The sequence below is a fragment of the Pinus tabuliformis genome, chromosome 4_2, assembly GCF_031772625.1.
Source record: "Pinus tabuliformis cultivar Carrire ecotype Pingquan chromosome 4_2, CPIR1, whole genome shotgun sequence".
NCBI lineage: Eukaryota > Viridiplantae > Streptophyta > Pinopsida > Pinales > Pinaceae > Pinus > Pinus tabuliformis.
In genome coordinates, this window is record NC_142304.1 from 1,027,141,474 (window position 1) to 1,027,153,535 (window position 12,062).

Consider the following 12,062-nt stretch of genomic DNA (forward strand, 5'->3'; position numbering starts at 1 on the left):
ACCCTACAACGTTAAATCACAGTAATCAAACTAACCATTAATATGGTTTAAGTTAAATCAAAGTAATCAAACTAACCATTAATATGGTTTAAGTTAATTTGGTATTTATTATATATATATATATATATTTTTTTTTTTTCCAGCACGAAAAAAGCTATATTTTTTATTATGAAAAACATATAGAGATGATAGTACATAATATAGATGATGGAGATATACATAATGCACCTGATTATCTGAATATAATCCAAATTTTGGGGAGAACAATAAATAGGACATTAGGAGAAACAATTGATTGTTCTACATATTCAGAGAATATTGATATGTTATAAGATTAATATAGTCAATATGCATGATATAGATAATAATAGAGGACATCCAGTATGATAAGCAAAAAGAAAGGTCCAAGGTACATACCAGATCTGAGGTCATGAGTAAGGAGAGTTATATACCTGGCATGAGAAAATCCTGAATCTGGTAGGAAATGTTTTCCACTGTGATGTGCATCGACCATATACCATGCTAAGAAAGGAGCCCTTTTTTCGATAATGCATCCACAACTGAGTTTTTACCCCTATCAATATGTTCAATGGAAAAGTCCGGCCTGCTGTTCCATATTGGCTCAATCCTTTCCAGCCATCCTGATAAATTATAGTTCTTAATGGCATGTTTGGATCAAACATGGTCAATGATCATCTTAGAGTCTCCATATATTTTCAGCCCTTACAAATTGAGAAAATCACATAAGGAAAGAAGTCCTGCAAGAGCCATAACCTCCACCTTACTATTAGTACCAGTCCCACCATTCCAATAAATTTCATATTGTTGCCCAACGGTAGGGATGATAAAGACATCGCAATCACAAATACCCTGTTGTGCTACCCCATCAAAGAAGGCGCGTGGGAATCCTTATAAATCCATGGTTGAAACTTTCCCCAAATTTCTGATCTGGGAGTGTTTTGGCTTGCCCAGTGAATTGTACATATGCAAAATATAGTCAAAAATTGTTCGATGGCATTCCAGTTTAGAGTCGAAAATGCGTGCATTCCTCCACTTCCAAATTGCCCAGATGACAAGCAATGGAATGGGTCTCATGTCACTATTCATGTTACTCCACCAACCAAATGCTTCCGCAATAGACAGGAAGGAGATTTTGTTTAGCCCGAAATGTGCTGCCACAAGCTGCCAAATCAACTAAGATTGCCGACAGAGAATGAACAAATGGAGATTGTTTTCAACATTTGCCTTACATAGGGGACACATGGCCGACCCATACCAATGTCTCTTCTGGAGGTTTTCCCAAGTAAGGTTCTTGTTATGAAAAACCAACCAAGCAAATAGAATGATCTTGAGGGAACATCCAGCTTTCCAGAAAGAAACAGGGAAGATGAGATTGCACTATTCAGTTTCTGTTAGAATAAGAAGCTGGTATATGTGCTTAACATGTATATTAGTTCTGCCTCCAAGCCCCTTCCATATTAAGAAATCCTCTTCCTGTGATCGGTAGATGCCTCTATCCCGCATATTTAATATGATCCCGTTCCATTGATGAGCCAATTAGTTTCTAAGTCCCAAGTCGTCAACAGATTTCCATATCGGAATGGCTCCTTCCCATCTGTGAATGACCTTATTCCAATAAAAGATTCCCCTATTGTGCAAAGCCCCAATCAGGAGTGGGGAGAATTGAATCCTATCAGTCCCACCAGCAAAATCATCCAAACCAATAATAATGTTCTTTCCGGACTGGAATTTCCAGATCAGATTTTTTAAGAAAAATTGTTGAATCTTCCTGAAGCTCCTCCATATGGCCAAACCACGAGGAGATCCAATGTAACCCATTCGGAACCAAAATGAAATTTCTTTGTTCTCCATATACTTCGATCTAATAGTGTTACTCCATATAGAGTCCCCCATGACAACTTTCCACATGGATTTACATAACAGAGCCTTTCGAAACAAATTTAAGTCCATTATGCGCCATCCCCCCATCTTTTTTGGTCAGGCCAACCTCTCAAGTTTTACTAAATGGAATTTATTCTGGTCCCTGAGGCCTCCCCAAATAAAGTTGGCAGTCATCCTGTTGAGCCTGCTGATAATAGAAGATGGAATGAGGAAGAGATGTGCCTAATATACCATTATCTGAACCAGCACCGCCTGGGTCAAAATCACCCTACCACCAATGGACGAGCATTTGAATTTCCATCCCGAAATTTTCTTGTAAAAGCGCTCAGGTAACCAAGTCCAATCATTAGCTGAATAACCAACAGATTTCAGGCTAAAGCCAAGGTATTTCAATCCTTGATTGACAGGATAAACCTTAATCTTGAAAAGTTGAGAAAGAAATATAATAAGTTCCCCATGTATGTTCTCAACATGAAATGATGATTTATCTTCATTTATAGACATCCCGGAGGCTTTTTGAAAATGTTTCAAAATTTCATGTAAGCAAATCCATGTCGCCCTACAAAGCAAAGCTGAGAAAAGCATATCATCAACAAAAAAGTTGTGGGAAATGGAAATACCTCTACAAATAGGGAGAGGTCTGTATCTATTTTGTTGTATCGCTCCTTTTATATGAAGGCTCAATGAACCCATAACGAGAATAAAGAGAAGAGGGGACAAAGAGCATCCTTGCTGCAAACCCCTATCCGCCTTGAAAAAAGGAGAGGGAATGTCATTGACGAGGATAGAAAATTTTACATCAACCACACATGCCATAATCCAATTTGTACATTGGCCATCAACACCGATCTTATATAGAAGACACCTTAAGAAGCCCCAGTCGACACAATCATAAGCTTTTTTAAGGTCGATTTTTAATAATGCCACCTCGGTCTTTTTAATATGCATGGAATGAAGGCATTCTTGTGTGAGAGCCACCGCCTCCAATATGTTGTGATCTTTTAGGAATGCATGTTGATCAGGGGATAAGTGAAAACGTTTCAAAATTTCATGTAAGCAAATCCATGTCGCCCTACAAAGCAAAACCGAGAAAAGTATATCATCAACAAAAAGTTGTGGGAAATGGAAATACCTCTGCAAATAGGGAGAGGTCCGTATCTATTTTGTTGTATCGCTCCTTTTATATGAAGGCTCAATGAATCCATAACGAGAATAAAGAGAAGAGGGGACAAAGAGCATCCTTGCCGCAAACCCCTAGCCACCTTGAAAAAAGGAGAGGGAATGCCATTGACGAGGACAGCAAAATTTACATCAACCACACATGCCATAATCCAATTTGTACATTGGCCATCAACACCGATATTATATAGAAGACACCTTAAGAAGCCCCAGTCGACACAATCATAAGCTTTTTTAAGGTCGATTTTTAATAATGCCGCCTCGGTCTTTTTAATATGCATGGAATGAAGGCTTTCTTGTGTGAGAGCCACCACCCCCAATATGTTGCTATCTTTTAGGAATGCATGTTGCTCGGGGGATAAGTGAATAGATAAAGTATTCCTCAGCCTAACAGCAATAATCTTGGAGATGATCTTATATAGAACATTGCACAAGGAAATAGGCCTAAAGTCCATGAAAGAGTTAGGCACCCTTATTTTTGGAATCAATGCTATATAAGTGGATGTTAATTGTCGGCAGATATGTCCTTGAGTACTAGATTCCTCCACCATGTTAAGGAGATTGCTTTTGAATAAATCAAAGAAATGGATGAAGAAATCAATAGACCATCCGTCCGGGCTAGAACACTTATCTTTTTGGAAAGATTTCATTGTAGTCAACAACTCCTCCTCAGAGACTGCCGCAAAAAGAGAGCTGTTCAGATTTGCATCAAACATAGTAGGATACGGATCTATACCCCACAATATATCCTCAATATCTAATCCGACGCCCCTACTGTAAGCCTGTCTGAAAAATTTTACTGCAACATCTGAGATCTGGTCCTGTGAAGTGCAAGAAATGTCGTCCTCATCCATAATCCTCCAAATAGAATTAAATTCCTGACGCATATTAGCATATCTATGAAAAAACTTTGTATTTTTATCACCCTCCTTGAGCCATATAGCTCGACTTTTAAGGCGCCAGGTGGCTTCCTCCTCTGTTAGAATTATTTTCTTTTTTTTTGTAGTGTCCAAATTTGAGAGCGGATAGCCTGTGGGATAGAGGAACCTCTAAAGTGGGCCGATAATATATCCAATTTCTTGTGAATGTCCCGCAGAGTGACTCTATTGGATATTACCTTTTCCTTTTGCCACCTTTTTACCCCCTCCCTAAGAGTAGACAATCTGTCCAAGAAAGATCGGGATTCAGCCTGACACAACAGAGATATTGATTGCCACAATTCTTGAATGTATTTGTTAAATAGGGCATCTTCAAGCCATGTGCGGTTGAATTTAAAGGGATATCCATGTCTGTGTCCATATCGAATATAATGAATGGAAATAGGCCTATGATCCGAAATGAATGCTAGAATGATTTTAACCATTGGAATCCCAAATCTTTCAATCAAAGATTCATGAAAAAGAAATCTGTCTAGTCTCTTAGCAAGGAATGCCACGTTTATCCTTCGATTATCCCAGGTAGGGCTGATATTAGTAGGCTGGACATCCACATAGTTTTGTTGTATGATGGCATCTCGAATGCGGCAACCAACAAAGTCATTTTTTCTTCCATTTCCCCATATTTCATCGCTACTAAGAGTACAATTGAGGTCCCCACCAATCAAGAGTGAGTTTAATTCAAGAAATTCTAAAGAATGAAATTGATCCCAGAAGGGGATACAATCTTTGTAAGGAGCATATGTATTCAGAATATGAACAGGCTCCGGAGAACCTCGAAAATAGGCAAGGAGAAAGATACCTACAAAACATTTGAAAGCCACTGCTTTAATCCATTTTGGATCCCATAAGACTGCCAGGCCCCCCGATAATCCATTCGCATTTGTGGCTACCATATGCCAAGTTGGAAACATACGTCTGAAGTATGTAATAGATTGTATGCTATCGTGCATAGTCTCTTGAATGAGAAGCATCTTAGAACTGGAAGACAAAAAAAGATCTTTTAGAGCCAGGTATTTTGGGCCCACTCCAAGACCCTTGATGTTCATGGAAAGGATGTCAATCATTTTGCAACCATTTCAGGCCTATTTTCTCTAAGGGGCCTCTGGTCAGATAAATCCTCGCAAGCAATTTCAGTAATGGGTATATCAACAAGAGATAAATCCCGAATAGATACATCCAATCTATTTCTTCTTCCCCTGAAGTGTCTACTTCCCCAATTATTTTTACGCCTGACCATGATATTCCCAACAGAGTTTGGGCTAATAACCGGAGAAGGGGAATGGAATGGCTTGTGGATAGTCAGCGGCTGTAATTTCAGGGACTCGCGTTGGAGAAGTAGGTCAATATTACAATCGAAGGAATTACTTCTATGTGTTGAAAGTATGTGGATGTTTTAATGTAATCTCTTTTGTACAATGGAAATTCTTTTTATTATAAGAGTATTAATAATTAAATTAATATGAGAGTAAAATAATTAAAATTTATTAGATTTATTATCTAAAATGTTAATTTGAAAATTTAGTTAATTAATATTGAACATAAATGTAGTTAGGTAGGGCAAATCTCCTCTATTTTATTATAATGAAAAGTTTCCAAGTATTTTCAAGGATTTAGATATATGTAATATTAGAAGCCATTAATACCATATGACCTACTATTGAGAATTTAATAACTTTGTTTTTTCACCAAGTCAAATTTATTCAATCACCATTTTAAATTTTGTATATTTAACTTTAGCTTTTTCACTAAGTCAAGTTTATCTAACCATCCCCAAAATTCGCTTCTCTCTCTTATCAGTTATTTTATATCGACACATGTCTAACCCACAAAGTTGTGTGCCTATTGACATGTAGTTTACAAAATTTCATCTACAAATATGCTATCATTCTCTTGTTTTAAGACACCTAATCACACCTTGTGCTTTACTCATGCACCTTCATCCCAATGCTACTCATGGGGCTTCATCGCAACCCACATCATCGTAGGTTTTATCTTGGATGGTTTTGGTTTTTGCCTCTATACCAATGATGCCATGCTATCTCTATGCACGCATTGTACTTTAGATCTTGACCAAACACTATAGTTATTTCTTCACCAAATAATAGTATCTCTTACCATTTATTAATAATTAAATTGATGGAAAAAAAGAAAATATGAGAAATAATTACACAAATAACAACAATTCACATAAATTACCTTGAAAAATTCCAAATCAGAAAAAATTAACCAATAATAAATAGATTATCTTATAATTTAACAAAGCCTAGAAAACAGCCCGCCAACAATAAATTTATTACCATTATTATCTTATGATTGAAAAGAAATTAGTATCCTTCACTTCAGTTCATTAAATGCTGGAAAACACCCTAACCCTAATAAAGTAGTACATTACAATATAAAAAAATTAATTACAGGTAACACACTCCAAATTCTTAAATAAACTACTTTCAACCTAAACCCTTGACTTTTTAACCCAATCAAATTTACCTATCCTCGGAATCCTAACTTTTTTTCTAACCTATCAAATTTTAACAAAAAGGAGAAAAGGATTGATTCCTAACTCGACTCCTCCGGTTAAACCATTCTTTAAAATAAAATATACATGTGCCTGAAAGCTATTGTTTGATACCCGAAGTTGTTTTTAGCTTGTACAGAATTCTATAATATCACATGCATGATTCTTCAATCTCACTGAATCTGTACTTTCCTGCTTCTAATTTCTAGTAACCACGACATGGCTTGCAGCGGTATCATAGCAATCAGTTACAGAGGCATGGCGGCTAGTTGCCATACCCTTCAACCTGTGGAAAGAGTTCCCATCCAGTTAAAACATTTTTCATGGAACTTAAACTTCAATGGGGATTTCTCATGGGGGTCATCTAGGCCTGCAAGGCTATTCGAAGAGGAAGTTATCTTCAAACAGAATTATTAAAATGCTTGGTGTTTCAGAAGAAAGGAAGAAGGTCCTTGAATTTGATTTCAAAAAGTACATGCATTCCAAGACAATCGCAGTGAATGAGGCACTTGACAGGGCTGTTCCACTTTGTTTTCCTGAAAATTTACTTGAATCCATGCGATATTCTGTTCTCTCTGGAGGGGAGCGAGTTCGCCCTGTTATGTGCATCGCTGCATGTGAGCTTGTGGGAGGAACAGAGGAGCTCACCATGCCAGTTGCCTGTGCAATAGAGATGATTCATACAATGACTCTGCTACATGATGAGATATCTTCCATGGATAAGCCTGCAAACCATAAAGTCATTGGGGAAGCCACTGCTGCTCTTCTCATTGGGAATGCACTTCATTCATATGCCTTTGAGCACATTTCAGTCTCCACAAGCAAAACTGTTGGGGGTGATAGGGATGTGAGGGTGGTATCTGAATTGGGTAGAGCAACAGGCTCTTAGAGAGTTGCAAGTGGGGAGGTTGTTGAGGGTGTGTTGAGGGCCCCGAAATCGGGTCAACAACAAGGGGGATACCCACCCGGTCGGGAACCTGGTTAGCGGCTCCGTGCCCGTTTGGTGTAGCGGGTCCGACTGGGGATGACGGAACCAACTTCCCGTTCTAAGGGGTGTATGTGTGTGTAGAAAATGGTGATGTGTGTGTGTAGAAAATGATAGTACAAAATCTGTAATTATTCCTTAAACTAATCTAATTCTCAATTCTGAAATGACTTTATACTACTTTAATCTAAAAAAAACAATACATCTAATCTACGCTAACCCGGGACAGAATTTTTCCATTTATGCAATCTAGAAAGATTTCATAGAATAACTGGTAATGAAGATTATTCAGCTATTATGAGAATATAAATCAATTAAGATGAACCATCTTGCGTAAGAAGTTAAGCAAAACGGTTGTGAACAGCATATTGCATAATCAGCTATTCATGTATTAAGCACAAATCAATGACTCCACCGTACAAAAGTGCCAAATGGTAGTCCACTCATTCATACGTTAACATATAAATAAAATCAGCTGTATATTACTCTAAGAATGCAAGCCGAAACTAGTCAAGAGATAAAAGTACCATTTATGACTGATTTTAAACTTACAGACCTTAAGCAATAATGATCTATTTCTACTTGCTTCTAATGCCTACTAAGAGTACAGAAATGCAACATCAGTAGCAGGTATGTAAAATGCAAACATAAATAAATCTTGATCCGTCCATTCATCAAAAACCCCCTCCGAGGGTGCAAAAGTGCATGTTCTGAGGACAAGTTTTTTGACAAAATTTCGGACCCTTCTCCAATGCAACGAGAAGGTTTAAATACTAGTAACCGACTAATTTTACTTTACACAAATTCAGGGAACGGCTTCAAATGACCGCCCTTTTACTAAAAACAAATTTATTTCTAAAAACTGAATCTAATTTCTAACCGTTTCTGTATCTGCTCCTTAGTGCTCTAAGCAATGCGCTGTTCGCCCTAAAAGAGTCGGCTGGTTGTCCTTTCCTTTTGTTCGAGCTTGAAGATTAGAAACAACAAGCGCTGGCACCTCTTTCTGTTAGATTAGAAGATATTTTCGAAAACCTTTCTCTAGCTGGGTGTATTCGCTGTGCGCACACTTAGTACAACCCAGTTTCTTTTCGAACTGATTTTGCTGTTGCTATTTCGGTTTTCGGTCGTGCGAATGACTCAATGAGTCAGAAGTCGCGCTGTATGGACAATCCCCTGTTTCGAGAACTGTTTTCGTTCTTTGTTCCAGGCTTTTCTGGAGCGTCTTTCTTCTCTTGCGCTTCTTTCACTGCTTTACCAAGTCTGAGCTTCAGGATCTTTTGTAAACACGCTGCTTTTGTGCGCCTTTGACTCTGAGTCTTGGACAATCTATTTTCATCAGTGCCTATTGGGCGGTACTCTGGAATTCGCGGTTCTGCTGCATGCGGCATCCAATTGCGGAGGCATCTTCTCTCTGTTGTCTTATCGGCGCTCTTCCCTTCTCCTTAGATGTTTCCTGCATATAGATTTATATCAGTTGCATGTCTTGCAGTTTACGCAAAGAAGAAGGGAAATGACGAAAAGATTGACATGAAAGCATTAAATTCTAATGAATGCGAAATTAATGACATTCATCATAACTTGACTCTTCGATAAATGCGATGCAATCATTTCTGGATATTCGAGCATGTGGTCATTAATTTCCCTTAAGGCACGCTTTCAAATTTGGATCTACCGTGTATGTCGGAGAATTCTTGCGATGATTTTTTTCTGCGATTGGTATCACAGTATCGATGGCTGCGACGTTATTAAGTGTTATCATAGATCGCAGATATCGCAGGTCACAGATCGCAGATATCGCAGATCGCAGATCGCTAATATCGCAGATCGCAGCTTTGCATGGTTGCAGATCGCAGATCGCAACATCGCAAGGTTTTCACTTTGTCATTTTGTGCTGCTCGTGTGGCATTGCGACGTGCGACGTCGCATATCGGCCGTCGGCGTTTCTTTAGGTTCTCCTTTTTCAAACGTTCTTAATGCGCGCGATGCGATGGGTTCTCGCATCGCTCCTTTTTAGTGTATTTATGCGCTTTGGGCAAGCGCTCCTTTTTCCGTTGCGACGTGATATAGCTTTTAGGGAGCTAATACAAAAGAATTTTTTAAACAAAAATATTTTTTTGGATTTTTGGCTAAGGGTTCCCCTTTGCTTGATGTTATTACTAATATCAAACGAAGAGGGGGGTTGTTGGTGACCACAACAGGGCGATGCTTCTATTGACATTGAGACACTGCAATGGATTCAAATTCAGAAGACTGCAGTGCTCTTGGAGTGCTCATCAGTTTGTGGGGCCATCGTCGGTGGTGCATCGGAGGATGAAATCGAGAGAATTCGAGGATATGAGAATAGGAGAGAGTACGACTTTTTGAACAGTTTTCTAGTTTATTTTCTGATTTAATTTGTTTAGAATCCAGTACAGATTCATTGAAATCAGAAGTTTGACAAGTGAACTTTGCATAATAGAAGTGTCTGATATGTTTTTGGGGCGTTTAATCCATATATGTAGTCAAAAAACTAGTTTAAACAACACAAATGAAGATCTGACCACAATTGTTTTGTCATTCTGGCCAAAATTCTATCAAAAACGCTAAAAATTCTCACTTAAAAACAACTCCATAGTCTTATATACACAAAATCCAGTAAATATATATTTTTAAGGTTGTCGAAAATCTTTACAATGTATTCATGTATCATCAATCCAAATCTAAAAACTCATATGCTAGTGTGAAAAACAATTAGTTGTTTTTTTTTTGGGCAATGCATACAAAAAATCGCACACTATGATATATTTATTGATCACAATAATTACACATATATAGGACATAAATCTGTGATTTCCACACTTCTAGATCAGGACTACAACTCACATACATAAGAAACAACAACTTCTAGATTGATGTTTGGGAACTCTCAATGACAACTAATGACAACACATGGAAGCATTACTTCCAATACCCTCCCTTAATGCTTACAAGGAAAACATTGAAAACACATATTACAACAACAAGGATAATTTTTGTCTGGTTGGTCTTCATTAACACTCACACCCACTATGGTATCTCAGAAACACGGTTCTTTAACCACCACATGTTTGAGCTATCACTTGACCTCCATTTAAAACGTAACTACCTCTGACCATCATTGATGCACTTTGAAAGATCAACAATGTTGACACCTCGAATCATCGAGGCTTCCACAATAAGAACCATCAAGTAATGAACCATCCTATGGACCAACCACCATCTATCAGATATTTCGCTTTTGCTATCTATTAGTTGCTAGGATGGAGGTATGGATACTCAATGTGTTCAAAAGTGGATGAAACAACTTGACCTTACTAACACACAAGAATTGATGTTTCGAACACAAGGACTTCCAGTTTAAGAACCACCAACCCTTTTTATAACCAATAAAATCACACAAGAATTGATGTTTCATACACCAAGGTTTCCAGTTTAAGAACCACCAACCCTTTTTATAACTAATAAAAACACAAACACCAACCACCAAAATGTACAGAGACAAAATCAATGACTGTTCTTTATTGATATCTGTCGATGAGATAAAATATAATAATAATAACTTTGCATATTGGTATTTTCCATTAGATCTGCAATGTTTGGATTTCGATTTTTGGATAAACAATAACACAATATTCTATTAGATCATATCTGGAGTGAGAAATTTCATCATTCTACCTACATGTCGTAGTTATACATCTTGCACTCTCTGATAATATCAAGAACCATCATTTAAAACATTTATACATTGCTCTCAATTGTAGATCCTCACTAGATCAAACTAAATCTATACTAGTCCAGCTTCTTCACAAGCACATCTCCTCTCATTTTACAAAGATTTGTCCACAATGGAACTTCACACAATAGCAGCAGCACTAGATCTTCACAATTCTCCTTTGCATGCAACTATCTACAATCCACACACAAATCAAATATTCACACAAACATAAGATCAAACATCTATTAAAATAATCTATGTACAAAAGAGTATCATGGCTAAAATTGCATGTTCACAGCGCATCTGTGAGAGAGTCAAGGCTGAACATACAATGTTAGAAATTCCAGAGAGAGTTGAGAGAGATTGTGCACACAACAAATCACACATTATAATATCTTTATTGATCAAAAGAATTACACATATATAAGACATAAATCTCTAACTTCCACACTTCTAGATCATGACTACAACTCATACATAAGAAACAACAACATCTAGATTGATGCTTGAGAACTCTCAATAACAACTCATAACAACACATGAAAGCATTACTACTAATACATTATTTGTGTATATTTTAAATTATAATTTAATAAAAATATTTATATTACACAACTTTTAATTAATATATATTTTAATAAATTTAATGAAAATAAAAAATTCAATATATTTTAGTGACTTATATTTTTTAATGGTCTTTCCAACTCATATCTAAAACTAAATATTAAAATAAAATATTTTATTAATTACGTTTAAAATTATAAAAATATATAATTAAATCATTCTAAAGAATATGTTACAAATATTAGA

At 37.0% G+C, this 12,062-nt stretch overlaps 1 pseudogene; it reads left to right on the forward strand.

Moving 5' to 3' along the window:
- The first annotated feature begins 6,645 nt into the window (after positions 1–6,645).
- LOC149173121 (geranylgeranyl pyrophosphate synthase, chloroplastic-like) lies at positions 6,646–9,912 on the forward strand (annotated as a pseudogene).
- The last annotated feature ends 2,150 nt before the right edge of the window (positions 9,913–12,062 follow it).